The following is a 17,566-nucleotide window of genomic DNA, read 5'->3' as shown; positions in this document are numbered from 1 at the left end:
AACACAAAGCATCCTGGAAGTACCAAGTAGTAGAAGACATATACATATACTTTTGTATCAGTTTATACTTGGTAATTAACTATTGGGAGAACTAAACATTTCTATCCATTAATTCTGACAAATTACTTTGTGACTCACATTGTTCCTGGATTAACTAATTGAATAATCAAAAACCTCTATGACAAAAAATAAAATTATGACAGAAAACATGCCCACAAAATGGTTCAAAACTGTGCCATTGTATATCAAAATAATCTACAAGAAATTAGGAACATTATAACAGACAGAAAATGTCAAAAATGAAGTAAAAAGTTCAGGAAAGTATTAAAAATAAAGAAATAATCACTTCAGATATGAGGATTAAACCAGAAAGAACACAAAAGGAAATATACTTAACAAGTAAAGCTTTGAGGAAAAAAAAGGTTAAAGGAAGGCCTATTTTAGAAAATGTATAAAAGAGAGAAGATTTGAGACAAATCTCAAGTTCCTACATATAAATAACAGGAGTCCCAGAAAACAAAAGGAAAAGAATAATCAAAACTATAATAAAGAAAACATTCCTGATATTTGAAGCTGCATTTTGAAAGATAATCTCAGTACCTAAGAATGTCAACATAGAATTACCAATAGCAAGAAATATTCTAATAAAATGCTGGACTCTAATGAAAATGACTAATAATTGGAAGAAAATAAATTATTAGACAACAGAAACCTAATTCTAGAGGAAAATGATAAGGAAAGAAATGAGAGCCGTGTGGGCCAATGACAATATATTTAGAAAAACTAACTTTGATTTATAAAGAGCATAGAAAACTCATTATTGCTATTTAAGAACTCCATTGTTTCCTAGAGTCTTTCTTGAGAATCTTCTGTAGAATCAGCTTCAGACAGCCATGTGAGTAGAGGTATACGCAAAGATTGGTGTGAGCATTTAAAACCTAGTGACTCATAGAACTGACCATTAAAAGGGAAAGCATATAGTGTGTCGTGGCTTTATGCCTTGACTGTAGATAGAGTGTACAGGTATTGATACAGGTTATTGATGTGAATGATGTAGATGGTGTAGATACACAAAAATATATGTATATATGCGTGTTTGTGTAGTACAACCATAAAATAAGGGATTATGGGAAAGCATATTTAAATTTTAAAAACTGTTTTTATTAGTCCTAATTATGGTGGCAGTGTTAATATTGATATTCTGAGACTTTCTTTTCGGAAAATGAATAAAGGAAATGAGTGATAATGACTGAATCTTTTAATTCTATTCTCTGTGTCCTCAAAAATCAGGGTTTTTGATATAGACAAGAGGAGAATGGTGCACTATGAACAAGATTTAGTAAAAACCCTGTAGTCCTGGGGCTCCAGGGTGGCTCAGTCGGTTGAGCTTCCAACTTCGGCTCAGGTCATGATCTCACCGTCTGTGAGTTCGAGCTCCGCGTTGGGCTCTGTGCTGACAGCTCAGAGCCTGGAGCCTGCTTCAGATTCTGTGTCTCCCTCTCTCTCTGACCCTCCTTTGTTCATGCTTTGTCTCTCTCTGTGTCAAAAATAAATAAACATTAAAAAAATAAATTAAAAAAACCTCTGTAGTCCTGTATTTGCATTGGATGCATTAGTATTAAGAGGATTTTTTTTCTTGAAAAATATGTTTATGTATGCATGAATACATATATACATATTGTGTGTGTGTGTGTGTGTGTGTGTGTGTATCCTAGCTCTGCCACTATAAGCAAGAAGTAATGATCGACCCAGTAGTAATGAATATCTATAGCACCCAGAATGTAGTTTTGAAATAGTATTTTGAAACCAGGCTTCTGGAAGAAATGTCAGGACTAGGACAGGTTGAACCTAGAATATCTCTTCAAATTAGGTAGCAAGCAAGCTACTAAAGATTCTATAGGTGTTGTCAAGATGATTCAGAAAATTACTTGAAAAGTCTTCTATAGGGGCGCCTGGGTGGCGCAGTCGGTTGAGCGTCCGACTTCAGCCAGGTCACGATCTCGCGGTCCGTGAGTTCGAGCCCCGCGTCGGGCTCTGGGCTGATGGCTCAGAGCCTGGAGCCTGCTTCCGATTCTGTGTCTCCCTCTCTCTCTGGCCCTCCCCCGTTCATGCTCTCTCTCTGTCCCAAAAATAAATAAACGTTGAAAAAAAAATTAAAAAAAAAAGTCTTCTATAGGTTAATTTGTAATTAGTAAATATAGTCTGCAATTAACTGAAATTTATCAAACATGGTATAAGTCTATGAGTTCAAAAGGATATTTAATTTTTTAATTTTTAAAATTTATTTTAGAAAGGAAGCACACATGTGTGTGTGGACAGGGGTGGGGCAGAAGGGGAGAGAGGGAGAGAGAGACAGAGAGAGAGAGAGGAGAGAGAGAATCTCAAGCAGGCTCTATGCTCATCATGGAGCCCTCACAGGGCCTGATTCCGTGACCCTGGCATCAAGACCTGAGCCAAAATCAAGAGTCAGACTCTTAGACTGAGCTACCCAGGTGCTCCCAAAGTGATATTTTAAGAACTGATCTACTTCAGAGATGAGAAGCAATTAGATTATATTGAAAACTAGTAAGTGAAATAAAAGAATCAACCATTTATCTTGCATTTCCTATACCTCTAGTTAACAAAAGAGCAGAATAGTGGCATGTCCTGTTAGGAGTATCTCAACAAATAAATATAATGGATAAGGCAAATTAGACTATTACATTTTTTAATGTTTATTTGAAGAGAGAGAAAGAGAACATGAGCAGGGGAAAGGCACAAAGAGAAGGAGAGAGAAAAAGAATCTGAAGCAGGCTCCATGCTGCCAGTGCAGACTCCAATGAACTCACGTCCTGTGAGATCATGACCTGAGTCAAAATCAAGAGCAGGATGCCTAACTGACTGAGCCACCCAGGTTCCCTAGACTACTACACTTTGCAACTACAAATTAATGGATTTAGGAACTGAGCATCAATGGCTGCTAACAAATAAGGAAACTGAATCTCAGAATGTTTAATTAAATCATACAAGAGCTCAAAGCTAGTAAGTTCCAAAGCAAGGTTCAAATACAGATTGTCTGGTCCCAGAGCTAATTCTCGTAACTTTGTCTTATTTCAAAACACATAAAGATACACATGCATGTATATGTGTACCCTTTATTTTTGGAATTGATGAATGAAAATATGGTTGTATTTAAATTCACATCCCCTCTTCACTGCTTCCTAGCTTGTGTGGTCTGGGCCTCTGTATTTATCTCTCGTGGTCATTGCAATGACAATAATGGAAATCTATTTCAGAAAGTTTTGTTAAGTCATGTTTTTTAATGTTTGTTTATTTTGAGAGAGTAGGGGAGTGGCAGAGAGCAACAGAGAGAGAGACAGAGAGAGAGAATCCCAAGCAGTCTGTGTGCCAGCCACCAGCACAGAGCCTGATGCAGGCCTCGAACTCAAGGACTGTGAGATCATAACCCGAACTGAAACCAAGAATCGGTTGCTTAACTGACTGAGCCACCCAGGTTCCCTCTATTACATCATATTTAATAATGGCCGTAAAATGATTTAAAAATACCTCTGTTTAAAAATATCAGTAATTTTTACACCTAAAAGGAAAATATATTACATGCAGAGCCTATCTACAGCTATTACATTTTGGGTAATGTTTTCTTCAGCTTCTCTGATTCTAAATATCAAACATGACCATCTCTGTATAGCTATATCTCTAAGAAATATTCAGAGAAGTTCCAAAGCCTCCTAAATGCAATGGTTGTGCTCGTGCAGGTAGGCTATGAATTGGCTAGAAGGAAGCCCACACTTATGTGTGAGCAGTTCCCTACCCCGGCCTTCCCTGGGGCCACATTCATATATACCACTTACACAATAAAATCAAATTACATTTGGGATTTAACTGGTGCAAAACAAAAACAAAAACAAAAACAAAACAAACCTTGACAGAAGTCAGACCCACTATCTCTAACAGCAGTATATACGTGCAGCAGCAGCAGCAGCAGCAGTTGATTATCAGGCCTAAGTTTTAACCCAGGGGTAGAATCATATAGACTCTGCTAGGTGCAGTTCTTGTTGAACCCTAGTCTCAGCTCACATGACATGTCCTCACTCGTCTGGAGGAATTTCCACTGTGTAAGCCTTTAATTTTTTTTTTTAACGTTTATTTATTTTTGAGACAGAGAGAGACAGAGCATGAATGGAGGAGGGACAGAGAGAGAGGGAGACACAGAATCGGAAACAGGCTTCAGGCTCTGAACCATCAGCCCAGAGCCCGACGCGGGGCTCGAACTCACAGACCGTGAGATCGTGACCTGAGCTGAAGTCGGATGCTTAACTGACTGAGCCACCCAGGTGCCCCATGTGTAAGCCTTTAAGAAGAAATTGTTACAGGGATTGGATTCCTGCTGATCCTCCAGCCAAAATCAGCATCAGTACACATATTTCTCCATGCTGGAGAACACATGAGGGGTGGGGAGAGGTGAAGCCAGTGTCCAGGTGTCCTTTATCAGTACTCTACCTCCAGTGTTGCAAAGCCCCAGAAAGCTCTTTTGACTGGTATGTCGGAGCTGCACATAATGAATGTAGGTGACCCATCCAGGAGCATTCTGGCATTATCTTAGGATTGTGATGAGAAAATTAGGTAATAAGTGATGGTGAAGAGCTTTCCAATTAAATGAATATGCAATAGTAAATCTTTGTCAGTTATTACAAACAAATAACTAAAGGTCACAACTACCAGCTATTTGTGTTTTCATCTCTGGAATAATAATATTTGTAGTTATTGTCTTAAGGACCATCACAATCACAAAGTTATCTCCCCAAATGTTCTTTCTCTTTTCTTTCCTCCCTTCCTATCTGCAAGTCTACATATATTTTTTTCTCTGATAATATCAACATTATTCACATGAGTATGTAATGTTCGTAAAATCTCTGTATTTCGGGGGGGGGGGTTGCAGAATAGACTGTGTAGAATTTGTTTTCTCTGACCCACTGCACCAGCTTGATTCCTAAGGAGGTGAAACACCTGGCTTAAAAGCTCACCTAACAAGAGGGCTGAGTTCTTTTACCAAACTTAGGGCTGCTTGTCAGCAGCTCTGTCATATTTCCTGGGGGATATAGAACAGTGCAAACTATCTACCACAACACTGGGCATCCCACCATTTAAAGATCCATTTCTTTGGGTCTACATGACCAACACCAAATGTTGGTGTGGGTCTCCATTAAAAACAAATATTCTTCCAGCACCATTTGTTAAAGAGACTGTCTTTTTTTCCATTGGGTATTCTTTCCTGCTTTGTCAAAGATTGGTTGGCCATACTTTTGTGGGTCCAATTATGGAATCTCTATTCTATTCCATTGGTCTATGTGTTTGTTTTTGTGCCAATACCATTCTGTCTTGATGATTACAGCTTTGTAGTAGAGGCGAAAGTCTGGGATTGTGATGCCTTCTGCTTTGGTCTTCTTCAATATTACTTTGGCTATTTGGGGTCTTTTGTGGTTCCATACAAATTTTAGGATTGCTTGTTCTAGCTTTGAGAAGAATGCTGGTGCAATTTTGATTGGGATTGCATTGAATGTGTAGATAGCTTTGGGTAGTATTGACATTTCAACAACATTTATTCTTCCAATCCATGAGCATGGGATGTTTTTCCATTTCGTTGTATCTTCTTCAGTTTCTTCCATAAGCTTTCTATAGTTTTCAACATACAGATATTTTACATCTTTGGTTAGGTTTATTCCTAGGTATTTATGCTTCTTCATGCAATTGTGAATGGGATCAGTTTCTTTATTTGTCTTTCTGTTGCTTCATTATTAGTGTATAAGAATGCAACTGATTTCTGTACATTGATTTTGTATCCTGAGACTTTGCTGAATTCCTGTATCAGTTCTAGCAGACTTTTGGTGGAGTCTTTTGGGTTTTCCATGTATAGTATCATGTCATCTACAAAAAGTGAAAGCTTGACTTCATCTTTGCCCATTTTGATGCCTTTGATTTCCTTTTTTTGTCTGATTACTGATGCTAGAACTTCCAACACTATGTTAAACAACAGCGGTGAGAGTGGACATCCCTGTCGTGTTCCTGATCTCTGGGGGAAAGCTCTCAGGTTTTTCCCCATTGAGGATGATATTAGCTGTGGGCTTTTCATAAGTGGCCTTTATGATGTTTTTAAAAAATTCTTTTTTACATTTATTTATTTTTGAGAAACAGAGTGAGATAAAACATGAGAAGGGGAGGGGCAGAGAGAGAAGGAGACACAGAATCTGAAGCAGTCTCCAGGCTCTGAGCAAGAGGTCAGCACAGAGCCTGATGCGGGGCTTGAACCCACGAACTGTGAGATCATGACCTGAGCTGAAGTTGGACACTCAACCCACTGAGCCACCCAGGTGCCCCCTATGATGTTTAAGTATGTTCCTTCTATCCCAACTTTCTCGAGGGTTTTTATTAAGAAAGAATGCTGAATTTTGTCAAATGCTTTTTCTGCATTGATTGACAGGATCATCTTCTTTTCTTTTATTAATGTGTTGTATCACATTGAATGATTTGCGAATGTTGAACCAGCCCTGCAGCCAGGAATGAATCCCACTTGATCATGGGCAGAAAACATGAATAGACACTTCTCTAAAGAAGACATCCAGATGGCCAACAGACACATGAAAAGATGCTCAACGTCACTCCTCATCAGGGAAATACAAATCAAACCACACTGAGATACCACCTCACGCCAGAGTGGCTAAAATGAACAAATCAGGAGACTATAGATGCTGGCAAGGATGTGGAGAAAGGGAACCCTCTTGCACTGTTGGTGGGAATGCAAACTGGTGCAGCCACTCTGGAAAACAGTGTGGAGGTTCCTCAAAAAATTAAAAATGGATCTACCCTGTGACCCAGCAATAGCACTGCTAGGAATTTACCCAAGGGATATGGGAGTGCTGATGCATAGGGGCACTTGTACCCCAGTGTTTATAGCAGCACTTTCAACAATAGCCAAATTATGGAAAGAGCCTAAATGTCCATCAACTGATGAATGGATAAAGAAATTGTGGTTTATATACACAATGGAATGCTACTTGACAATGAGAAAGAATGAAATGTTGCCTTTTGTAGCAACGTGGATGGAACTGGGGAGTGTTATGCTAAGTGAAATAAGTCATACAGAGAAAGACAGATACCATATGTTTTCACTCTTAGGTGGATTCTGAGAAACTTAACAGAAGACCATGGGGGAGGGGAAGGAAAAAAAAAAGTTAGAGAGGGAGAGAGTCAAACCATAAGAGACTCTTAAAAACTGAGAATAAACTGAGGGTTGATGGAGAGTGGGAGGGTGGGGAGGGTCGGTGATGGGCATTGAGGAGGGCACCTGTTGGGAGGAGCACTGGGTGTTGTATGGAAACCAATCTGACAATAAATTTCATATTAAAAAAAAACATATATTCTTAAATTTTTGCCATTCACTACCTTGGTGAGACTCAGAGTGCAGCTAGATGAAATTAACAATTAAGAGGGAAATGAGACCAATGGAGTTCCAAGACAAGTCAACAAAGAGGATGTTGTGAGAGGATCAGAGTTAAATGTAAACTTTAAGTGTTTTCCCCAAGGTCCCAGTTCCTGGGATCAAGCCCCATGCACTGGCAGCAAGGAGCCTGCTTGGGATTCTCTTTCTCCCTCTCTGCCCCTCCCATTCACACAAGCTTTCTCTCAAGAATAAACAAATAAATATTAACAAATAATTAAACTGAAGAAAGTCCCATAGAAGATCAAAATTTTAACTCTTACCCAATGTGCCCATGATTCTTGAAGATAGTAGATTACCCTTCATAATGATTATGTTAACTAGCTTCACAATGGCAGACAAAGATGACTAACTTTAAATTTGTTTAACCTTCAGGTAGAACTCCTGACTTTTAAATGACACAGTAAACTATGTGCTTTCAAGACACCCTGTGTGTATGCACTTTTTTTTTCTTTTATTTCTTTTCATAACATTCACAGAAGTTCCCCTCACTCCTCATCCCATTTGTTTTACTTTCTGTGGATAAGGGTTGGCCTAAAATATTATAAAAATTGGATGAAAGGAAAGCAAAATAAACTAGCTACAAGATTTTACTTTCCATTTCATTAGCGATGTATCTGTGTAAATAGCAGACCAAATAAACTTGACAGGATGAGAAAATATATGTATCTTGTGTATTTGGCTTTTAAAGATATTCTTGAACTAAATTTTTGGAATAGATAACATTAAATAAGTAGCATTAAGTTGACTTCTCGTTCCGTGAATACTATAAATCATAAGTTGCTTTCATCTACCACTTTCATGTTTAAAAATCACTTTTTGGTCTGACCTATGGGATTACCATGTTTATTAGCCAATTTGATTATACAATCATATTTATGTTAATATAAAAAGAAATCAGAGGTCATTGAAGAATGCTTAATGTGGCTTACAGTAGTCAGCCATCACTGCAGTTACTTTGTTGTTGCAAAATTTAGAAATGAGTTTCAAGGTATATTTTTCAAGTTAGTCTACACAAGGAATTAATTTAAAATCTATTTTATTTATATGACTTGTCTCCCTCATGATTCATTTTTGAGTTGGCCTTCAGGCGAAAGCAATGTTAACATGCCTGGGGGAAGCTCATTTAATTTGATAGTGATAATTTTTTTGACAGCTGGTAATTTGCTTATTTACAGCTTCCTGATTAGGCCTTCGAATGCAGCAGTTACTCATATAAACTAATAATCTGCACTTAAAGAATCCTTATTTCCCATTAATTGTCACACTAAGAAAACAAACTTTAACTTTTTTCTTCGCTATTATCATTAATATCCTGTGACTTTTCTCATCTTAACCTAACAGTGATTATTTATTTCAGGCATAGAACAATGGAGATCCACCCTTTGTTGCAGGATTTTTTTTCCAATTTAGTAGCTTTTATTACTGGTATGCACCTTACCCATTATTGCAATGATGATGGCAGCCTAGCCCCTAGTGATATCTTAGGATGGGGCATCCTAGAAAACTTTAAGCAACATATGTAGCTGCTTCACAATATGCAAAAATTCTTTTCTTTCTCTTCCTTTTTTTCCCAGCTAATAAGGCATTTTTTGGGGGGGAAATAGTCCTTTCAATATGTTCACAGGAATATATTATATTGTCAAATAGTGAGATTTATATAAATGTATGAAAGCACTTTAGCAATTATGATGCATTAGGTAGCTCATTTGCCTAAAACATAAGGCTATTTATTAAATATGTAAAGTGGTTGATTTGGATGAAGATGTTTCCAATAAAAGATGAATTTTGTTCGTTTTAATGTGGCAATACCCATTAACAAGTCTTTGTGAAAACCAATTTCCTACATTTAAACGTATTGGTTTAGGTTTTTTAACGGAAAATTTGTTTAGCATAAAACATGTTTGATTATCAGACATCAAATTTGTTAGCTTCTTTCATAGTAGGAGAGGAAACACATTTTAATTCTTTTTATAAGCTGTAATGATGCTTCTACAACAAAGACGATTCTTTGAAATGACTTATCTTAGTGGTGGAAGTGTTATCTCAATAGATAGAGATTATATGGCCAACATAAGGATATGTAAGATCAACATCCCTTGTACCAACAAACCTTCTACTTATCCTTTTTGGCTATAGCTTCAGACCAGCTATCATTCATATATATAGATTCTGTGCTTTTCTATTATAATTCTAGAGAGTAGAGGAGGGGAGCTACTATCACCTTTATTTTAATACAAGAGTAATCAGGAGATTAAAATATGTGTGTTGCTTTCCTAAAGCTTGATGAGTAGAACAAGATTATACAATGGTTTGTTTTGCACAAACATGGTCTTTCTGCATGGTCTTTCTGCACAATCCCATGCTGTCTACAATGTCAGTGTTGTAAGCTACTCCAGCGCAAAGGAGACACACAAGTTGGGGAAGGAGTTGATGGTAGTTACAAAATTGTGAGCTCCCTTAATCAGAACTATTTCACTCAAACCATTCCTTCCAAGAATACAATAGTGAGCAAGACTAACCTGTTTCATTAAGGTGTTCGTATATCCATTAGGTAAACAGATAAATAAACTTATACTAATGTGCTATATATACTGATAAGTATAATCATGTATTGCAAGGGGATAGTTTAAGAGTAAACTTTCTAAGCTAATATCTGAAGAACAAGTGGAGGCATTAGTAGTGGCAGTTGTAGGTGGAAGTGAAAATAGAAGAGAACGGAGGATGTTTTAGATGTGGATGGCATGACCTTCCTAGGGCTCTAGAAATGCTTTTGACAGCAACCCTTAATATCACCACTTTTTCCCACTGGTTTCTTAAAGATTGAGCGGTGCATCTGTTGCAAATGACCCCTGGTGACTTGGTCTCCACAAATAAGACTGCACTTGCTAATTTGGCAGCCATAGTACATTGTCAAATCTGTTTTTCTGGTTGTGTAGTTAACTTCTCCATTCAGCCTCCAAATTGTGAATTTTGCCTTTGATCATCGTTCACCTCTTTATCCATTTCCACAGTTGATATTTCAAATCTGCTGCTAAATTCTACATAAATAACCTCCTTGTTTATCTGCCTCTAGTTACATATTTTATAATTTCCACCTTTCTGAAGATTCCATTACAACCTCAAATGTATATTCTACATCAGAGTCACCATATTGATGGGATGGCAGACTTCTTGGTCAGACACATTTGGACATCAGAGTCAGCTTCATATCCACCTCTTCAATCAAACTTTAATCTCTATAACCTCTAGTCCATATAGTTATGGATTATGCAATAGTTGTGAACAATTTCAAATATAAAAATGGAGAATCTGATTCAGGGTGGCTTAAAAAGGAAATATGCATGTTCTCATGAAAAATAAAGCTAGATACTTACCAGAATTGGTTTAGCTGGGGGTGAGGTGTTTGGGGAGGTCAGAGAAAGGAATCTATCTCCTTGCATTACTCTTGACTTTTCTCTGAGATCTTCACTTAAGTTTCTCAGCAGACTTCTCGTTGTGTTTGATTAGCCATATGTGAATCTTGTCTACCTGTTCTTTGAAATCAGAGGATTTTCAGTCCTTAACAAAATTGCGGATGTGTGAGCAATAAGAGGACAGCGAATAGGGAATATATGTTTTGTAAGGATGTGTATAGTATGTTTTTCACAACACCATTGAGTTGTGTTGCTGCTTGCCTAAAATCTTTACTAACTCCAAAAACCTTTCAAATAAGACCCGTGCATGCTATATCATCCTTGTGCCTTTATGAATTTGTCCCCATCTACATTTAATCTGTTCCCCAGTGAGGTTTTGAATCTAATGGCTGTTGCATTTTGAACCTTTCTTTAGGATAAGGATCACAGTCCCTCCTAAAAGCTGCTTCTGTTCAAGTTGCTCCACTATTTGTGGAGTGAGTATATTAATTTGGCTCACTTTAAGGTTTTTTTGTACATTTCTTTCCTATTTTGTCTTTCCTCCTTCCTCTTTTGTTTTACAGAAGTCCATACATGATAGTGATTCTAGGTTCTATTTTTCACTGAATAAAGGATTTTTTTTTTAGTTCAAGAGAAGCATTAATGTGCATGAGCAAGAGGATGATAAATACCTATATGAAAGGCGATTCTCCCTTAGTGAAAAGAGTAATTAGGTACCATTTTAACTAAATAGGTTTTAAGCTATAAAAGTTAGTATCTTATTTTCACTGATGAATAGATTTTCTAGCACAAATATTGCATAGGAGTATACTTTAAGAAATCTCAATATGTATAAACCCTAAGTTATAATAGATGAAAAGGGTTTTAAATATTCAAATTACACATTTTTACTTTGTGAAAGTTAATCCAGAAATGTTCTTTCAGATAGCAAATTTTCACTTCTCATTTTTCCCTTAATTGTGCTGGCAGAGTATTGGTTTGAAGAACAAAATCTGTGAAGTCAGACTGCCTGAGTTCAAGCTCTTTACTATATCCTAACAAGTCACTTAACAGTTCAATCACTCATTCAGTCTCTCAAGCGCTGGAAGACTACTGCTACTAATTAAATCGTTATTGTACACTTGCTGAAGGGAGAGCATGCGCTAAGCACTTTGTGCATTATTCCTTCCAATTTTAAATCAAAAGTATAAGTTTTTTTACTTCGTTCACCTGGGGCTTGGAGATGCTAAGACATTTGTTCAAGGTCACGGAGTAAATGGCAGAATTAGGATGCACACCCAGGCCTGGCCCCAGAGACTGTACTTTTAGCCAAAATGGAGTGGAATTATTGTTCTTTATTTAAATGGGGGTATTCATACTTAACTGCAAAGTCTTTTAGGGTCAATTTAGATATTACAAGATGGCACCATATAAACTCTACAATATTTTACAATTGTAATGTATTGCCATTACAAATTAAAAAAAAATTTCTGCAGACTCATTCAGCCTTTAGGAGAGCAATATAAAATTATGATAATTATGACAGGATTTCTTCTATGTGGTAAACATTTCAGGTGTATATATAAAATGCAAGTAAAATTAAATATAAGATTAAAATTTTATTTTGGGTCACCAAATTATTATAAAAATCATATATAAAAACACCCCACTTACCTCTTTGAAGTGTATAATGTGACAAAGAAGAAAGCTGGTTTTTTTTAGAAGAAAACTTCTTGTTAAAGTTTTGTTTAGATTATGTGTCTTTTTTTTTTTTAATTTTTTTTTCAACGTTTATTTATTTTTGGGACAGAGAGAGACAGAGCATGAACAGGGGAGGGGCAGAGAGAGAGGGAGACACAGAATCGGAAACAGGCTCCAGGCTCTGAGCCATCAGCCCAGAGCCTGATGCGGGGCTCGAACTCCCGGACCGCGAGATCGTGACCTGGCTGAAGTCGGACGCTTAACCGACTGCGCCACCCAGGCGCCCCTAGATTATGTGTCTTTTTATTCATGAGTTTCTGTATGTAATTTCCCCCACAGATCATTTAAAATTTTGTGTATTTATCCAATATTTATTTAATACCTGTGTTGTGCCAAGCACTGATTGGAATAAAAATTGAGAGAATCTTTCTCACAACAGAGTCCAGGCAAAGTGACTGTACCTTTCTGAAAGTTTGTGATGTTATTTAAAAGCCATGTGAGTATTACACAAACTTAGGATGTCTTCCTGAATCTACCATATCAGTTAATATCCAATTTACCCTTTTTGAAAACATTTTTAAAAATGCATTACCTGTGTGGCAGATACACCAATGGGTTTTGGGATATTGATCCGTGTTCCCACAGGTAGGCTTTAGAGGCAGGTAACTCAGTGCAGTGTATGACCATGTTATGAAATGTTGCACAATTATATAACTATCTTACTGTGTCCCAAAGATGAAGCATCTTTCAGCTAAGATAGCTTTATGAGAGAGAGAGAAAGAAAGAGAGAGAGAGAGGCGGTGGGGGGGAGTGGGAGAGAGAGAGAGATGAATGTAGAAGGGTGGGCCTAAACATAGTGCGGTACTTAATTCTAGTCAAAAATACAACAGATTTAAAAGCTGATCAGAACTAGCTGTCAGGTAAGATAAGCTTCATACATTAACAAAAAGAAAAACTCATCAGTGTATTTCTGATTATGTAAATTTTAACACTGGACTGTAGCAGGCATTTGTAGGTGTCCTTGTTTCATTTCTGTCGCTTAGGTAAAAGAACTCAGTAAGGGGCGTCTGGGTGGCTCAGTTGGGTTAAGCATTGGACTTTTGATTTAGGCTCAGGTCGTGATCCCAGGTTCAAGGGATGAGCCCTGTGTTGGACTTCATGCTGGACGTGGAGCCTGATAAGAGTTTCTCTCTCCCTCTCCCTCTGTCCCTCTCCTTTCTCAAAAGAAAGAAAAACAAAAAGAAACAAAAACTCAGTTAAGATAGGTGCCTCTTCTGAGATGGTGTAAAACTAAATAAAATTTAGGTCTCCTGTATTCCTTAATTTATTGTAAAACTACTATCTCAGGCTGTTTCTTATCCCATTAAAATAAGTCAAGCCTGCTATCAGAACATTCATGAACTTCCCTTTAAATAATAAGTTCCTCTATTTTTCTGACTTGCTGTATGTTTTCACCTTTAATAATATCAAGTATTAATAAAAGGGGAAAACAGTCCCTTCCTTGACAGCCAAAAAAAAGGAAGAAAAAAAGAAAGAAAAATAAAAAACTGCATCTGGAAGTTAAAAATTCTGTTCCTGTTCACCCAACGATCAGCACTCCTACTGGACTCACCACTGGTAATACTGGGCAAAGATCCTAGAAATTATGAAGGCACCAGTTACGTTTAATTGTAAAGTGCCTAATTAGAAGATTGTTAAACCTTGCTGGTTAAGCATTTTCATCTATTCTAGAAGACCACTAGAATGAGTAAAAATTTCACTACTGCATCTGTAATGAAAAATTCTTGAAAAAAAATAGATTGCTAACTCTTATTGGAGGTAATGTCCCATTAAAGAAAAAAATACACTTTCTTCTGTTTGCAATTATATTAGAGAGTGATGGGAATTTTTGTGTTTCTTATACAAGTTTGACATTTTTTTTCTTTTTTACAACCAATAAGGATTATCACTGAACATTTTACTGACTTGCCTTATCATAGAGCTCATTTAAGTGAGGACTATAGCAACATTAGTATTTTCCCCAAATCATTCTTTTAATATTCCCTCTGACATTTCAAGTAATTTGGCATATCATCTCCACCTGCATAATGCTTAGATGTCTGGCAGCACATTTACTTAGTGATAGGTTCTGGAATTTATAATAAACAAACGGATATGAAGCAAATGACATTTTAGAAATGTTTTGTATGATTGTATATAAATACTATATGGAAATACGTTTTCTATATCCATGTGGATAATACTATATTTGATAATCTAACCATATTTATAATGGTCAAATACAATCAGTGTAATATTTGGTACTCAACGTAGTCTAAATTGTATAATATGATAGAAAACAAATTTTGATTGGAACCAACTATAAGCCATACCCTGTTCTAGATGTTGGTGATGCAGAGTTGAAAAAGGAATCATTTCCTAATCGCTGGGGCTTTATCTTTCAGGAAGGTGAGTTAATATATGGCCAGGCTTGCCCACAAAAATAGTCCCTAAGCACACACATGTAAATAATCTCTAGGCGATAGAAGAGAGGTATAAATAAGTAGACATAGCCCTAATATTAGGACAACAAGCTATTTGCTGCTGGAACCCAGACATTAAGTTTGGATTATGCGACAAACTAAGGAGCAAATTATTGCCTTATAAGAGGTAGTCTTCAGATTCTGAAGTGGATACAAACTTTTTTTCCCCTCAATATACAACTTACTGGTCTGTGTCCTTATATTTTGAAAATTATCCAAGCCGACTCTATTTTTATGTTAAATAGAACCATAACCACTAACTCTTATCATCATGCACTTCCGGCATGGGTACTATGTGCTTGAGCTTTTCACCAAAATGTATTTTGATGAAAATGCATAAAGAGCATCCTTCTGGTTTATAGGAAATTCTATAGCAAGTCAAGCAATGGCCTGGCCAATTTCATGACAGGCAGTTAGTTTTTCTCTGTTTTGTGAGTTTAACCTTTAAACATTGTAAATTTAAAATGATTTTTTGACAAATCAGTCAATAAAATGGAACAAAATTCTCAGCATCCCAGATGAATCCAACAAAAGTTAATCCAACAAAAGTTTTGTTGACTTACTCTCCAAAGGCCAAAAAGATGTTTCCTTTGTTTACCTAGAGAAACTCTCCTTTCTACAAATTATTTAAAATTAACAACTAAAGGAATGCAATAAGAGCTTCAGCAAGATTAGCATGATTTTTAAACAGCATGGTTTATACAAGGGCAGCCTTTGACAAAAGGAAAATCCCTTTGGAGTTTAGGTACAGTACATTTTCACTCTTCTTTTGTATTTGAAGAGACTCTTTTTCTCATCCTTTCATCTTTAGCTTGCTTAGACTTGGTGCAGCATAGAGAAAAGAGAACTGGCTTAAAGCTGGTAGCTTTACTTCATCAGAGAGGACTTACTATGTATGAAAGCGTTTTCCTTTCTATGAATGTATTCTGGAAAGTCACCACTTAAAAAAGTTCCCATTTATATTTGTCACTAAAAGACCTCTAAAATTCAGAGTTGTTAGATGATAGAAGTGCATAATATTTACTCTTGATAGAAAAGGACTTTTAAATAAGTGTCTGATTCTTTATTCCTCCTCAAATGTAAAAAAAAATCAGTCAAGTGCTTCTTTCATTTATAAGTTTTTCTTGTTTAAATGCATTCTAAACTCTTAGTATAGAGCCAAGAGATTATGCCTGAGCAGTTGTCAAAAAAGCTCCATTTATCATTTATCTCTTTGCTTTAGAGATATAAATGCTATGTTGCACATCTCTTAAGTAATGTTCATTAATTTTTTGAGTGACTGTCATTTTGCAGGCTTTAAATTGATTGGTATACGTATCAGTATCAGCTAGAAATTGTGGATGAGCCTATTTATTGACATTTAGTAAGCTTGGTTTTTAGGATATATCCATGGCCCTTTGACTTTACATAAATTGGACAAAGTAGAATTAAACACTTAATCTCAATGAGGTACCAGTCAGTCAGCCAAAATTCATTTATGATCTGCTTTGTGCTGGACTGAACCTCAAAGATTAAACAAGTGGTTTCTGTATTTCAAAAATTATGGTGCATAGATAGTGGTCCTTCTTTCCGTTCTTCCTTCAGCCATCTAGTTTCACATCATTCATTGTTTCTTTACAGGTTTGTATTTCAGTTACAAATCATTTCAAGGTGTTTGGAAAATCATTCAATCAAGTGACCCTTCGTTGTTGCTATTTATTTCAAGAAATCTGCAATTCAGGGTCACCCTAGTTTTATTTTTTGCCAAGTAGCTCTGAGTTCATATAAGTTTCAGAAATGTTAAGTAAAACTAACAAGTTAATTCTTCTTTCTTCTTAAACTGGAAGATATTTCAGTTATTTTATAACACAAGTGGGCATTGAGATCATCTAAATGGGATAGTGCATGTTCAGTTTCCCAAATGTATTTTACTTTGAAAATTTTATTCTGTTTCCTTTGAGAAAATCTTCTCTGGATTTTTTCTTGCTATATATAATTTATAAATTTCAAATGGCTGGCACCCTTTAAGACCAGTTAAGAAAGGAAATTTGCAGACTACAAGAGCTTTCTGTTTGTGCTATAAAGCAGATTTAACCCATGTCCTTTCTTTCTGTGTTTCTAAGTCTGTTTTACTTTTGTCTTTATGAATATGGAAGTTCAAAATGAAAACCTAACATCCAAGCAGTCTCGTTCGTGTGTTCAACTTCCTTTATGTCACTCCTTCATTCTTTCTTCCTTTTTCCTTTTGTTAAAGCCTCAGACTTTCTTCTTATGTTTAACTATTTTTATGTTTATTGAAATCTCATTTTCTCTTTAGTTACTTTCTGTGTATACTAAAACTTGTTTTTACCTAAAGGTAGTCTTCCTCTAATACCGCCCTTTTCTCTTTTTTTTTTCATTATTTTTAATAGAACTTATATTTTCTTATGAATGTGACCTTAGCAACAGTTGTCTTTTTCTTGGCCCTTATTAGC

This window comes from Lynx rufus, unplaced genomic scaffold, assembly GCF_022079265.1.
Source record: "Lynx rufus isolate CCGP_SWC_20201006 ecotype Redwood Valley unplaced genomic scaffold, mLynRuf1.p SCAF_10, whole genome shotgun sequence".
NCBI lineage: Eukaryota > Metazoa > Chordata > Mammalia > Carnivora > Felidae > Lynx > Lynx rufus.
Note: the sequence above shows the minus strand (reverse complement) of the source record.